Source organism: Malaclemys terrapin, chromosome 2 (genome assembly GCF_027887155.1).
Source record: "Malaclemys terrapin pileata isolate rMalTer1 chromosome 2, rMalTer1.hap1, whole genome shotgun sequence".
NCBI classification, from domain to species: Eukaryota; Metazoa; Chordata; order Testudines; family Emydidae; genus Malaclemys; species Malaclemys terrapin.
The window spans coordinates 259,365,138-259,377,729 of NC_071506.1; the positions used below are offsets into that span (position 1 = coordinate 259,365,138).

At 41.0% G+C, this 12,592-nt stretch overlaps 1 protein-coding gene across 12 annotated transcripts in view; it reads right to left on the reverse strand.

Moving 5' to 3' along the window:
• The window catches only part of PARD3 (par-3 family cell polarity regulator), a 664,911-nt gene that overhangs the window by 455,787 nt on the left and 196,532 nt on the right, over nucleotides 1-12,592 (reverse strand). The gene's annotated exons all lie outside the window — the stretch shown is intronic.

Below are 12,592 nucleotides of genomic sequence, written 5' to 3' on the forward strand. Positions count from 1 at the left end.
TGTAACAAAAGGGCCATTCACTGGGAATGTATCAAACTCACTGATGTTTAAATCTGGAAACTATTAAGTAAAGTTCCTCAGCTGATTCCAGCTGCTGAAGCACAACATGAACCCAAACCAAACATACACCTGCATGCAAAATGGTTTTAAAAGACAAGTATAGGTCCACGTGGAATGGCAGGTGGGTTAATACATGATGACAGGAAAACAATTAATTTTCCTGAGAACTCCAGAGTCTCAATCTACCAGAAACAAAATTAGCTATAGGGTAATACCAATAACGATGTCAATGAAACCAATTACATCTTGGTGGGAGTAGGGCTGGAAGGACGGGGTCCTGTACGAACACCATGTTAGCACATTTTTAAATAAAAATTAATTTTTAAAACCCACAGAAACATATCAAACACAATTACAGTCAATTTCAAAATGAGAAGAAGTAGGGCAGCATTTATACTTCGCCAGAGAATGGTATGGAGTGTCCGGTAGGTGACCTGACATGCAATCCAACTTGCCAATGCTGAATTCAAAAGAACTTGTGAGGTAGGAGAGTTCCACCAACCTCATGGTAAGGAGCTAACATTGAAAAGAGAGAATCCTGCATGAGCAGCTGATTAAAAGTTCACACTGATTAGTGACCCACCTGATTCTGATATTTGTCCACAATGTAGCCTTTACTTCAATGGTAGCTACTGCAGGCAAAAGTTCTATAGTAAGAGCCCTTAACTACCTCTGTCTACATGTCATGTCACAAAAGGGTACGTGACTCAGTTTCCTTGTGTATCAAACAACATTTTCTTTGTATTTTGTTACTTCATCCATATAGTCTTCTTTTAGTATAAATGGAAGGAACACAGGATTACCGTCCATTACTACACAGCACTAACACTGTGCTATTATAAAAGAAAATGGCAAGTCAAAAGAAACAATTACTGCCACTCAAAAAAATCTACCAAGTGCTGCTTACGAAAAGGATGCACTTCACATACCTTATATGCCCACTAGCAGACAAATTGAAATCTTTACTGTAAACTGTTATTCTATAGTTTAATAGAGTTACTCATCCAACAAAAAATTGTACAGATAAACAATGAAAAGAATGAATCCCATGATAGCAATATAATTTGACCTTGCTCACTTACTGAGACTAAAAGTGCACATAATACTTCAGAGGCAAACATTGCTTTGAGAAACGGAAGCAGAAAAATACAATGGATGGGGATGGCATTTAAAAGTGATCCTATGATCCACAACGTACTGTAATTTTGCATGTTTTACAAAAGTGGGATTTTATACTGATTCAACCGAGAAGTGTTTTGTAATAAAAAAAGTCGTTTCTCAGTTCATGTGTTTTTCAAGATGTCTGCAAATAAATGCATTTTGCCATTTCATCTTTTTCTTTGATGGGGATTGACAACTTTACTAGGGGTTAGATTATGTACAGCTAATAAAGTAATGTGATTACTCCACTAGTGTGCATAATTATTGCAGAATAACTTATTAAACCAATGATTTCTTGGCTCCGCTAAAGAGAAAAGGAAAAATTAAATTTACAGAGCTGTAAAATAAACAAAAGCCTGAAATCTACAACTATTAAACACCAAAGATATAATAGGCTGTAAGCTCCCAATTATCTTTTGTACCCAGGAGAGCAGACGTGTCCAGCAAGCTTCCATGGTGACAGGGGAGAAGCAACAATTATGCACAATGTGCAGAAGTCCACATCAGGGAGGCATATAGTGTGTATGGTAATACATCATTTAGGGCAATGGTTTTCAACCTGTGGTCCGCAGACCCCTGAGGGTCCGCAGACTGTGCCTAAGATTTCCAAACAAGTCCGCAACTCCATTTGAAATTGTTTAGGGGTCTGCAAATGAAAAAAAAAAAAAAAGGTTGAAAACCAAGGATTTAGGGGATAGGCAGTATTCAGAGAAGTGAACTGTATAGGATTTGGAATTCATCACATACAATGAACTCAGTGCAGTACCATTACTTGGTTACTCCACTGCCATTCTCCCTACTGTTGTCTTCATCCTTTGGCTACCTATAGCCTGTGAACCATTTTTCTGCACACAAATATCGTGAGTTCTTCCACCCCCTGAGTTCTGGTATGAGTTCTATTCATATGTTCAACAAATTCAGCAAGAAGAAGTGGAACTTAGGCCTTGTCTACACCTAAAACTTAGGTCGGCCTAACTACATCACTCCCTGCGAGATGTAGTTAAGCTGATCTAAGTCGCAGTGTAGATAGTGCTCGGTTGATGGAAGACTTTTTCCGTCGACTTAGTCACCTCTCAGAGAGGTGGATTTGCTACCGCAACAGAAAAACCCCGTCCGTTGCTTGTGCAAATAAGTGCCTATCCTACAGCACAGCTGCAACTGTGTCACTGTAATGTTTCTACCCTTGGACAACACCTAGTCCACTCCCTGCTCAGCACATTTGACCTCTCTCTTCAGTCTTAATGCCAGATTTACACTTTTACTAGAAATTAGAGGAGAAAAAATGTGACTGTCTCAAACTGTCAAATTCATAAGGAAAATCAGCTACAGTAAAGATATAAAAGACTCCTTTAGTTCCTCTTCTATGAATTCCATTCTATTCCTTGCTTCCCTGCCAATATGGATTACAAATAACACCAGTCCAAATAATACAGCATAAAGTTCAAAGTCCTTCTCTCCAGCGTGTGTATGTCAAGGGGAGATTAGCTTTCTTCACCGGTTCCAGAGGAACTCAGGTATTTGACTTCTTCCCATAAGGCATCTATCTCTCAGAGTTCACTCCAAGCCCACTATTTTCTAACATTAACCCTACCGCTTTGAAATCTGTAACAATACATTATGGCAAAAGAAGTGATTTGGTACCTGTTCACACAATGCTATATTATGACCTTTTCACTGCCATAATTATCAAACAATTTTTTTTAATCCCTGGGCTCGCCTAATGCAGACAAGCCGCAGTACACTGACTTGCCATTGCAAGAAAAAGCTAGCTGATTTCACCCTTGCACCATCCCCTCCCTGACAACCAACTTTCAGCAATCTAACAAGGTGGGCTTGGCAACAATTGCAGGATTACTGCCTCCTCTCTATGAAAAGCTCATGTTCTGACAGAATAGTGTAAAACATGCCTTTGCAAAGGTCACTGCAACTCATTTTCCTTCTTCATTCACCCTACTTACAGTCTTAAACCAGCTTTTCCCTGATCACAGGACACACAGATTCCAGGCAGTCAATTTACATTCATATTGCAACTGAAGATGTCCTGAATCATATTTCCTCATCCCCACTAATTCTCCCTCCATGCTGGAACCATCCTGGGGTCATCCTGCCACTTAACTCCTTTCCTTCAGTCATTAATCCAGGGGTGGGCAAACTTTTTGGTTCGAGGGCCACATCTGGGTATGGAAATTGTATGGCGGGCCATGAATGCTCACAAACTTTGGGGTTGGGATGCAGGAGGGGGTGGCTGGGGGTATGGGCTCTGGGGTGGGGCCAGAAATGAGGAGTACAGGGTGCGGAAAGGGGCTCCAGATTGGGGCAGGGTGTTGAGGTGCGGGGGAGGGGGAGCAGAGGGGAAGGCTCCAGCTGGGGGTGCGGGCTCTGGGATGAGGGGCTGGGGGTACCAGAGGTTGCTCCAGGCTGGGACAGAGGGGTTCGGAGGGCGGTAGGGGGATCAGGGCTGGGGCAGGGGGTTGGGGCACCAGGGGCTTCAGGGGTCCAGGCTCTGGGTGGCGCTTACCTCAAGCAGCTCCCAGAAGCAGCATGTCCCCATTCCGGCTCCTACGGCATGTTCCCCGCTCTGTCCACAGGCGCTGCCCTTGCAGCTCCCATTGGCTGCAGTTCCTGGCCCGTGGGAGCTGCAGGGGCATCGCTTGGGGCGGGGGCAGTGTGCAGAGCCCCCGGGCTGCCCCTACATGTAGGAGCTGGAGAGGGGACATGCTAATGCTTCTGGGACCTGTGCGGAGCAGGGCAAGCCCCCAATCCCACTCCCCGTCTGGAGCAGGGCAAGCCCCGGACCCCACTCCCCGGCGGGAGCTCGAGGGCTGGATTAAAATGTCTGGAGGGTTGTAGTTTGCCCACGCCTTCATTAATTGCATATCCCATGTGCAGTGTTTTTGTAAAAGATGAGTTAAGTATCTGTTTCAATCTCACTGTATTAACTGCCTTAGAACTCATGTACTGAACAGTGGATTCACAGGAGTTCACACAAGCTCCGTGTTGATATGGCCAGGAACAAGTAGACAATCTCAAGTTTATTTATTTATTTCAGTAATTCAATCTCAAGCACTCTTCCTTGTGGAGTTAACCTTGAAAATGTAAAGTAATGTAAACGAATTACTAAGATTGAAAAGTAAACCAGTTGCTAGGGTAGAAATGGAGATAGCAGCTGTGCTCCACTTATACCTTTCCCTCTCTGTCACACAGAAAGATTTAATAATGTAAAATGAGCCAGTTATGTTTTGGTGTGTTCCAAACAATTATCTCACTAGGCCCCCTCTAACACCTCTAGGCCATCCATGTCCTTAAAGGATCACAGTGGGCAAAAATCTGTTACTTTTGTATGGGAGGCAATCAGAGATCCACCCAAATTACTCTGCTGCTTCATTCATAAATGATGAATGAAATAAACCTCTGTGAATTTGGGAAATGTTACCATTTTACAAATAGCAGAACTGAAGCACAGAGAAGTTACATGAGTTGCCAGTGGTCACACTGGAAGTCGGTAGGAGAGCTTGGACTAGAAATCAGATCTCTTCACACTTACACACTGTGCTTTAATCACAGAACCGTCATCCTTCTCAGTCATAAAATTATAGAAATACTAGATATGACATTATCTAATTTTCTAAAGTTGTTTTGAGACAGACACTGTATATTCAATTTTCAAAAAAAAAATCATTGCATTGGGAAACAGCTGGCATGACAAAGAAAAGAAGCAAATTTGGTGTAATGCACTAGAGTGAAATTTAAAACCACAAATATATTAAAAACTTTGGGGAGCTGAGAGAATAAGTTAGAGTAAGCACTTTTCAATTCTTTATCAGATAATGCAAACCAAACAGAGGCTGGTGGAGTTACTGTACTATATTATATAATTATAGTAACAGAGAAAGGTATGTAATTATCTCTGAAATGCAACTCCGCTGGAATTCCCAAAGAGAAAATGTTGCTTATACTAATTGCTATAAAAAAAGACTAAAGATAGGACCCTGATAGTCTCTGAAAAAGGAAAGACATTTTAAAACTACAGTGTTCAATAAATACTGAGAATAAATTTAAACTGACATTTGCACATCAATGGATGGAAAGTCACTAGAAGGGATTAAACTTTTAAGAGAATCCTTCTAGAGTCACTGTGTGTGTGTGTGTGTGTGAGTGTGTGAGTGTGTGAGAGTGAGTGTGTGTGTGTGTGAGAGTGAGTGTGAGAGTGAGTGTGAGAGTGAGTGTGAGAGTGTGAGTGTATATCAAGCACAGTACTGTACTATAGCTTTGACCAGAACACTAATGGGTCCTGCACAGACATCTTTCCCAGATGAGCCAAATGGGAGCTTTCTTCTGACTAAGCCATTAGGAGTGGAACTAAACTTGTCTCAGCTGGAAGCTGTTCTCTGCATATCCTATGATGTGCAAAAGATTCAGTCTTCAACTATTCTTGATGCCTAAGCAACGCAAATCTCATAGGATACAACAAAGTATATGCACCAAAAAAAAAAAAGGGGGGGGGGGAAATTTGCATCATCATCTACGTAAGTCAATATCCATTACTGACTATTTGGTTGAAATGCATCTTTTATTAAGCTTCTTGAAAGATACCTTGTAAATCCTCTCTTAGAGATGTGAGAAAAAGGAAATAAGTTACTTAGATCACATTAACTAAGAGCCAACGTTCAAAGGAAGCACTATTAGCTTCCAATCTTAAAGGTTCCTTGGCCAGCAGAACTATGAAAATAGATGGAAAACCTGCCTGACAAGCAAACTTGCCATCAGAATGAAAATGTGCACATGATACATCCTATGAATAGCAAAAATAATGAACTTTGCAGAGGTCATATTAACATAGTTTAATATGCCTCCACAAAGGAGTATTCCCTGCCAGGTCTGATATTTGTCAAATAATGTATTTTAAACAGATGTGAGCTAGATATTTTCATAAATTTGGAGAATTTAATAAATAAATACTACAGAACAGTAATTGTATTAAAAGAATTAAAAGAAAACGTGCAAAAAAATGTTTCTTTGTAAGATTTTTCCCAACTTTTTAAATTGAATCATTATCAAACAGTACAAGCATTCTGAGTTCAGTTAAGTAATTTGGAGGTTTCAATTGCATTTTGTCTAAAAAATATTGTACACACATTGTCTTCATAGAATGTCAGGGTTGGAAGGGACCTCAGCAGGTCATCTAGTCCAACACCCTGCTCAAAGCAGGACCAATCCCCAGGCAGATTTTTGCCCCAGATCCCTAAATGGCCCCCTCAAGGATTGAACTCACAACCCTGGGTTTAGCAGGCCAATGCTCAAACCACTGAGCTATTCCCCCCAATACACTTCTGAAATTTGACAATAAAATGAATGAAATGTGGACATAAGTTGAACTTCCTAATTTTTTTCCTCCAAGCCACGTAAAACAAAGAGCCCGCTGTACTTTGCTGAGTGCCCCCAACTGCAGCTACTGATCACTGAGGGCACCTAGGGCAGGTCTACGCTATTGCTTAAGTCAATCTAAGTTACGTCGCTCAGGGATGTGAAAGACACTACCTGAGCAAAGCAAGTTACAGTGACTTAAGCACTGTCCATACCAGTGCTATGTTGGTGGCAGATTATATTTTTAAATCCTCTCCAAATAGTGGATAAAAAAATTGGTTGCAAATTTACTGATATCACCCTTTTTGCTAAGGTTATTAACATGAAGTCCAAGTATTATCCAACCCCTTTTAAACTAAACATATCCTACTGTCTGCATTTACAAGGCTATCCTAAGATAAGACCACACTTCTATACCTCAATGCTTCTGTCACGTTTTCCATCTGTGGGCCTCAAACAAATTTACAAATGAATAAATTTAGCTTCATGATACGCTTGTGAGGTAGAAAATATTATTCCATTTTTAGAGATGAGGAAATCAAAGTATGAAGGAGTACGGCATGTATTCAAAGTCCCACAGGAACTTTGGAGCAGAGATGGAAATGGTACACAGGTGTCCCAAATTCCAATCCTGTGCCTTAACAATGAAGGCATGATTTGTGCTTAATGAGACTGCATCTCTAGTTCCATCTATGTCCACATGATCTCTTTTAATGGTAGTCATGGAAGGTGCTAGGGTGGTGGCAATCGAAATACACACACACATACACAAACGAAATACCAGTGGAAGCTGTCCAAACACTGACATATCCAATGTGCCTCAACACTGAAGTCCACTGCTATATGAAAGTTTATTGCTCTATGCTCATTTAATATCTGGCCTCTCATTTATTAATGGTATTATCTAGTGCCAAGGAGCCTAGTCAAGGACCAGGAGCTCATTGTGCTAGATGCTGTACAAACACAACAGAAAAGATGGTCCCTGCTCTAAGGGGCTTGCAATTTAAATAGACAAGGCAGAAAGGTTGGGGGAAGGGATGGAACACACAAGTAGAGTGAACAATGTGATGGCAGCAAACATGTTAGTTCCATCATGATTTATTTAGGGATTAGTTAGGAGGGGCACAGGGCTAGGGAGAAGAGGGGCAGGTATGAAGTCAAGCTGAAGTAGAGAGTCTGAGGGTGGGAGTAAATAGCCAGTGGCCACAGGGCAGAGAAAATCCAATTAAAACGGAAAGTTCTCCAAGGACCAAAGGCCCTGCTTTGGCTGCTTATGCCCCTACTGCCTGGAGACCGTGGCTAGCTCTTCTTTAGAGCGTACTCCCAAATGGTGTGGGAGGAGAAGCCACTACCAGGGTCCTAATGCCCAGTAGTGGGGAAGGTCTCTGCTGAGCCTATTAACCAAAGGGCCAATTGTGAGAGTGGCTTTTGTGATATGAGCTATGATACTAGGGATGGTGTATCTTATCTACCTGGGTTTTTACAACAAATTCATTTCTGAGAGACCAATAAATACTCAGTGAATTGACACTGACTCTTAGCTACTGACTTCTTCATCCCAGTATATAACCCCTCAACCACACAGAAACCTTCATCTCTAAAATACTGGTTTGAATCCAGCCCTGATTCACAGTGATTGAAAACCATTACCGTTTGCTGGTTACTCAATGGTGTATGTGAAATGAGTTACTGGTGTTCATCTAGATCAGGGGTGGCCAACCTGAGCCTGAGGAGGAGCCAGAATTTACCAATGTACATTGCCAAAGAGCCACAGTAATACATTAGCAGCCCTCCATCAGCTCTTGCCCCCGCCCCCGCCCCCCCGGCAGCCCTGCCGATCAGCCCCTCCTCCACCCTCCCCACACCTCCTCATCAGCTGTTTCGTGGCATGCAGGAGGCTCGGGGGAGGAGTGAGGGCATGGCAGGCTCAGGGGAGGGGGGGGGAGGTGTGGAGTGGGGGCAGGGCCTGTGGCAGAGCCAGGGGTTGGGCAGTGAGCACCCCCCAGCACATTGGAAAGTTGGCACCTGTAGTTCCAGCCTGGGAGTCTTAGCCCGGGAGTCCAGACACATATTAACTTCTGAAGAGCCGCACGTGGCTCCGGAGCCACAGGTTGGCCACCCCTGATCTAGATCTTAGCAGACACATGACAAAAATCATAAAAGCCTCTATCACAATTGGCACAATTTGAAAATGTAATTCACACTGGCATCTCTAACTGACTAAATATATCCAGGTTCAGTGCTTTAAAATCCAAAGTGAAGCATAGCAAAATGTGATATCTGCCTGTTGTAATTTTGGCTTTTAGATATTCAAACTAACTAAAACGAGCAATACCTAAATTTATTTTCTGCGATGAAAGATTTTGAAAGCCACTTGTCAAATCAGAAATAAAACCAAGATGGTTTAACTAAGATTACTTACCCACAATTCATCTGCTACCATGAAGTGCTGTCTAAAAAAGACAGACACACTGCGGGAGAACACAGCTTTGCGGATTGCTATCTTTCAATCCCACGCACCAATCTTTGGTTTCATTAGTTCTAATGATGAGCATCCTTTATATAGGATTTTATTTAATTTAGCTAGGTGAGTTGAGAAACTCATATTGAAATTTCATTTTCTACAACTCTGGGTGACAGACAAAATTGAAGCTTTTCTTTGATCAATGAAACTTACGTAGAACACTTGATTAAAGTCTATTGCTTTTTCTAATGACATATGCACCTACATCTTTGTACTAACCTTAATAATGATTGCTGAAGCACCTGATTCACATGCAAGCCTTATGGCACTCTTCATTTAGAACTGCACTCTCACACGTCTTCTTTCTGAAGTAATACAATGTTGGCTGAACTGAACAGAACTCAGTCATTCAGCTTACTTTTTTGTAGGCAAGTCAAGACTCTTACCAGATGTTAGCATCCTTTAGTGGGAGGAGAAGTTCCAACTCAATTAATATGATAAGGGAGAGCTTTTAAACTATTCTGTATTAATACATAAGTATTTCTTACTAGGAGGTACCAAAATTCCTACACCATTCTCTGTTAGCCACTAAAATACAATGCACATCACCAGAAGAAATACTACAGTCAATATTCAAACCCAAAGAAAATGCACATTAAACACTAAATTTCTTTCTTTGATGATGTGGTTATTTCCAGGGGCTGATGGTACATACTATACTCAAACTGCTTAAATTACATGTTGCTATCAATTATTTTTATGAACTCATAGAACAGATTTGGGGTAAGTACAGAGTTGTCACTTAAGTCTGAATTTCCTTGATTAGTTGGGTTTAAATCACATCCTTCAAATTATTTTAATAGATTTTTATGACATGATTTTAATCCCCATATATCAACAGGCAATATGAGATTTAGCTGTTCTCACAATATTACCAGACAGAAAACTCCATTAAGATTGAAAATACATATCAGCAATTTAAGTGCCCAATAAAGACCCCAAAGCTTGCAAGAGCTAGCGCTCCAGTGATCCTCCTAAGGCACAAGGATAGGTGGTATACAACACAAGTTAATATTTGCCCAACAAATAAAATATCTTCCATTCTGCTGCTCCTCCAAAGTTCACATTCTGCTATCCCCTTGACATGGACCTTTTCTCCACTCTATACTCTTACCTCCCCACACTTCCTTTTCTGTTGACTTCCCAATTACACCTGCTTTTTACACACACACACACACACACACACCCTCCCAGGCTTTCCACAACAAACCACCTTCAAAAAAGAAATCAAGCCTGTAGCACGGTGAAGCACATTAGGAGATCTGAAAGAAGGGGCAAAGTAGGGATGGCAATGGCACCACAGCAGGAAGTTATTTCTCCTGTTGACCACATGGACAATCAAAATTAAGTTGTCTCCCACTTTCACAGGGTAGTATGTGTTACAGGAGGGGTGTGTGTGTGTGTGTGTGTGTGTGTGTGTGTGTGTGTGTGTGTGTGTGTGTGTGTGTGTGTGTGTGTGTGAGAGAGAGAGAGAGAGAGAGAGAGAGAGAGAGAATGAATATATCTGTGAAGAGCTTGCTGATTAACTTCAATTTTGGTGGAAAAATTCTCCTCTTGCTAGTGACAAGTCTCTAGAACCAGAAGTGTAGGACTGGAAGGGACCTCAATAGGTCATCTAGTCCAGTCCCCCGCACGCATGAATTATTTTAACCTTTTTAAACTATATTTTTATGCATTGAAGGGTTCTAATGCCTAATATATTACATAACAGGCAAATAGTTAAAAGCAGATCTTACTCAAATTATGATAATGATTTCCTTTGAGTCATGTTCTGTTTCCAAACCTTGACAAAGCCAGAAATATCCCCCAAATTATTCAGTGGTTCCCAACTAGACCACATCTTCTCCAACACATACTCAAATTACTATATTTCAATTATTTTTATCTGGCATGTCAGAAAATTAATCCTAATCTAGAGATTACCATTATAAAACACGGGGGGGAAGGAAAGTTCAAGGTGAGACTTGATATAAAGGGATGTAATCAGGAGAAAAGGCACTAAACTGTGAAAGGCTAAACAACAGGAGAAGTTTTCATACAGTATGATGAATTAAGCTGTTGAATCACACCCCTCTTCTCCCCCCCCCCAAGACAACAGTGGACATCTCATCATTTGAGACATTCAAAACTGGACTAAAACAACTAGAAATATACTCTTAGGAACAATTTTACACTGACACGGAAGTAGCTGAAAGGCAGCAAATGAACCTTTGGTTAAGGCACTGGATTGCAGTCAAGGGATCTGAGTTCAATTCTCAGCACTTCTGTAGACTTCCTCTGTGTTCTCAGACAAGCCACTTGGGACATGATTTTTCTCATATGTGCCTCCCACTGACTTTAGACCTTAAATCTCCATCTCAGTTCCCCATCACTAAATATTTCACAGAGTATTGTAAGAATAATTCATTAATATTTGTGAGGTGCTCAGATGGAGCCACATGAGTACCTAGATAAAAGAGAGCAGGATGGTCTTTTCTATTTGTGCATCTAGGATTCTATAGTTATGCCGCCATACAAGTGAAGCAGTAAATAACTTGCCTATACAGGTAAACTAAATGGCACAGCAGTGGCAGAAGAGCTGTTCTCCTATAACTCCCCCATGTGGACACACTATTCTGGAATAAAAGTGACTTAATTCCAGAATAATCACTCATTTCGTAATAAACTCATTTTTATTCCAGAGTGTCTCCACAAGGGAGTTATAGTGGAATAGTTACTGCACAACAACTATGCTGGTCAACTTCTAAGTGCAGACAAGCCATGAGTCTTGCATAGGGTGAAATCCACTTCTCCACATAGAACCTGAGGCTTCATGCAGGTGAAGTGGAGCTGGGTTGGGGTCCTAAGATCCCAGAGAAAGGAAATAATAATGCACCTATAATTTCATTAAAGTCACCTAACACGGGGTTTGGGGATAAACAGAATAGCAAAATTGTATATACTGCTAAAAATTCTTCAGTAGACAGGGACAGGTAGATGTGAATTCCAGACTTATATACAGCATTTCTCCTTGTAACACAACCAATCCTTCATATTACTCAACGTAATCCATCCTCTAAAATAATATAGTAAACTAGATATTTGCATCTTAGATCTTTTCCCTTTCTGGCAGATTGTTCTTCCTTGTAGCAATTCCATACAGACATTTCCCACAGACCTGACCAATTCTTCCTGGACAAAAGAAAGCATCTTACTTGGGCAGGGGCTTTAAAAAAAAATTGTTTTTTGGTCTGTTGAGAGAGTAAAAACACCTCCTCTCATTGAGATATTTTATTCTCCTAGTCTCATTGGTAACTTGTGATACTGCACTGAAAAATTAAAGACAACGCAAATTAAAGATCATTGTTCCTTGTTGCTCTAAAAACAATATAAAAAGAGCAATATTTTTTCTAGTAGCATGATCCTAAAACAACTATAACTTCCACAACTACCTTGCTTTATGCTTTAATTGTTAACTTGGACCCAACAAGAGTTGAAACCCTG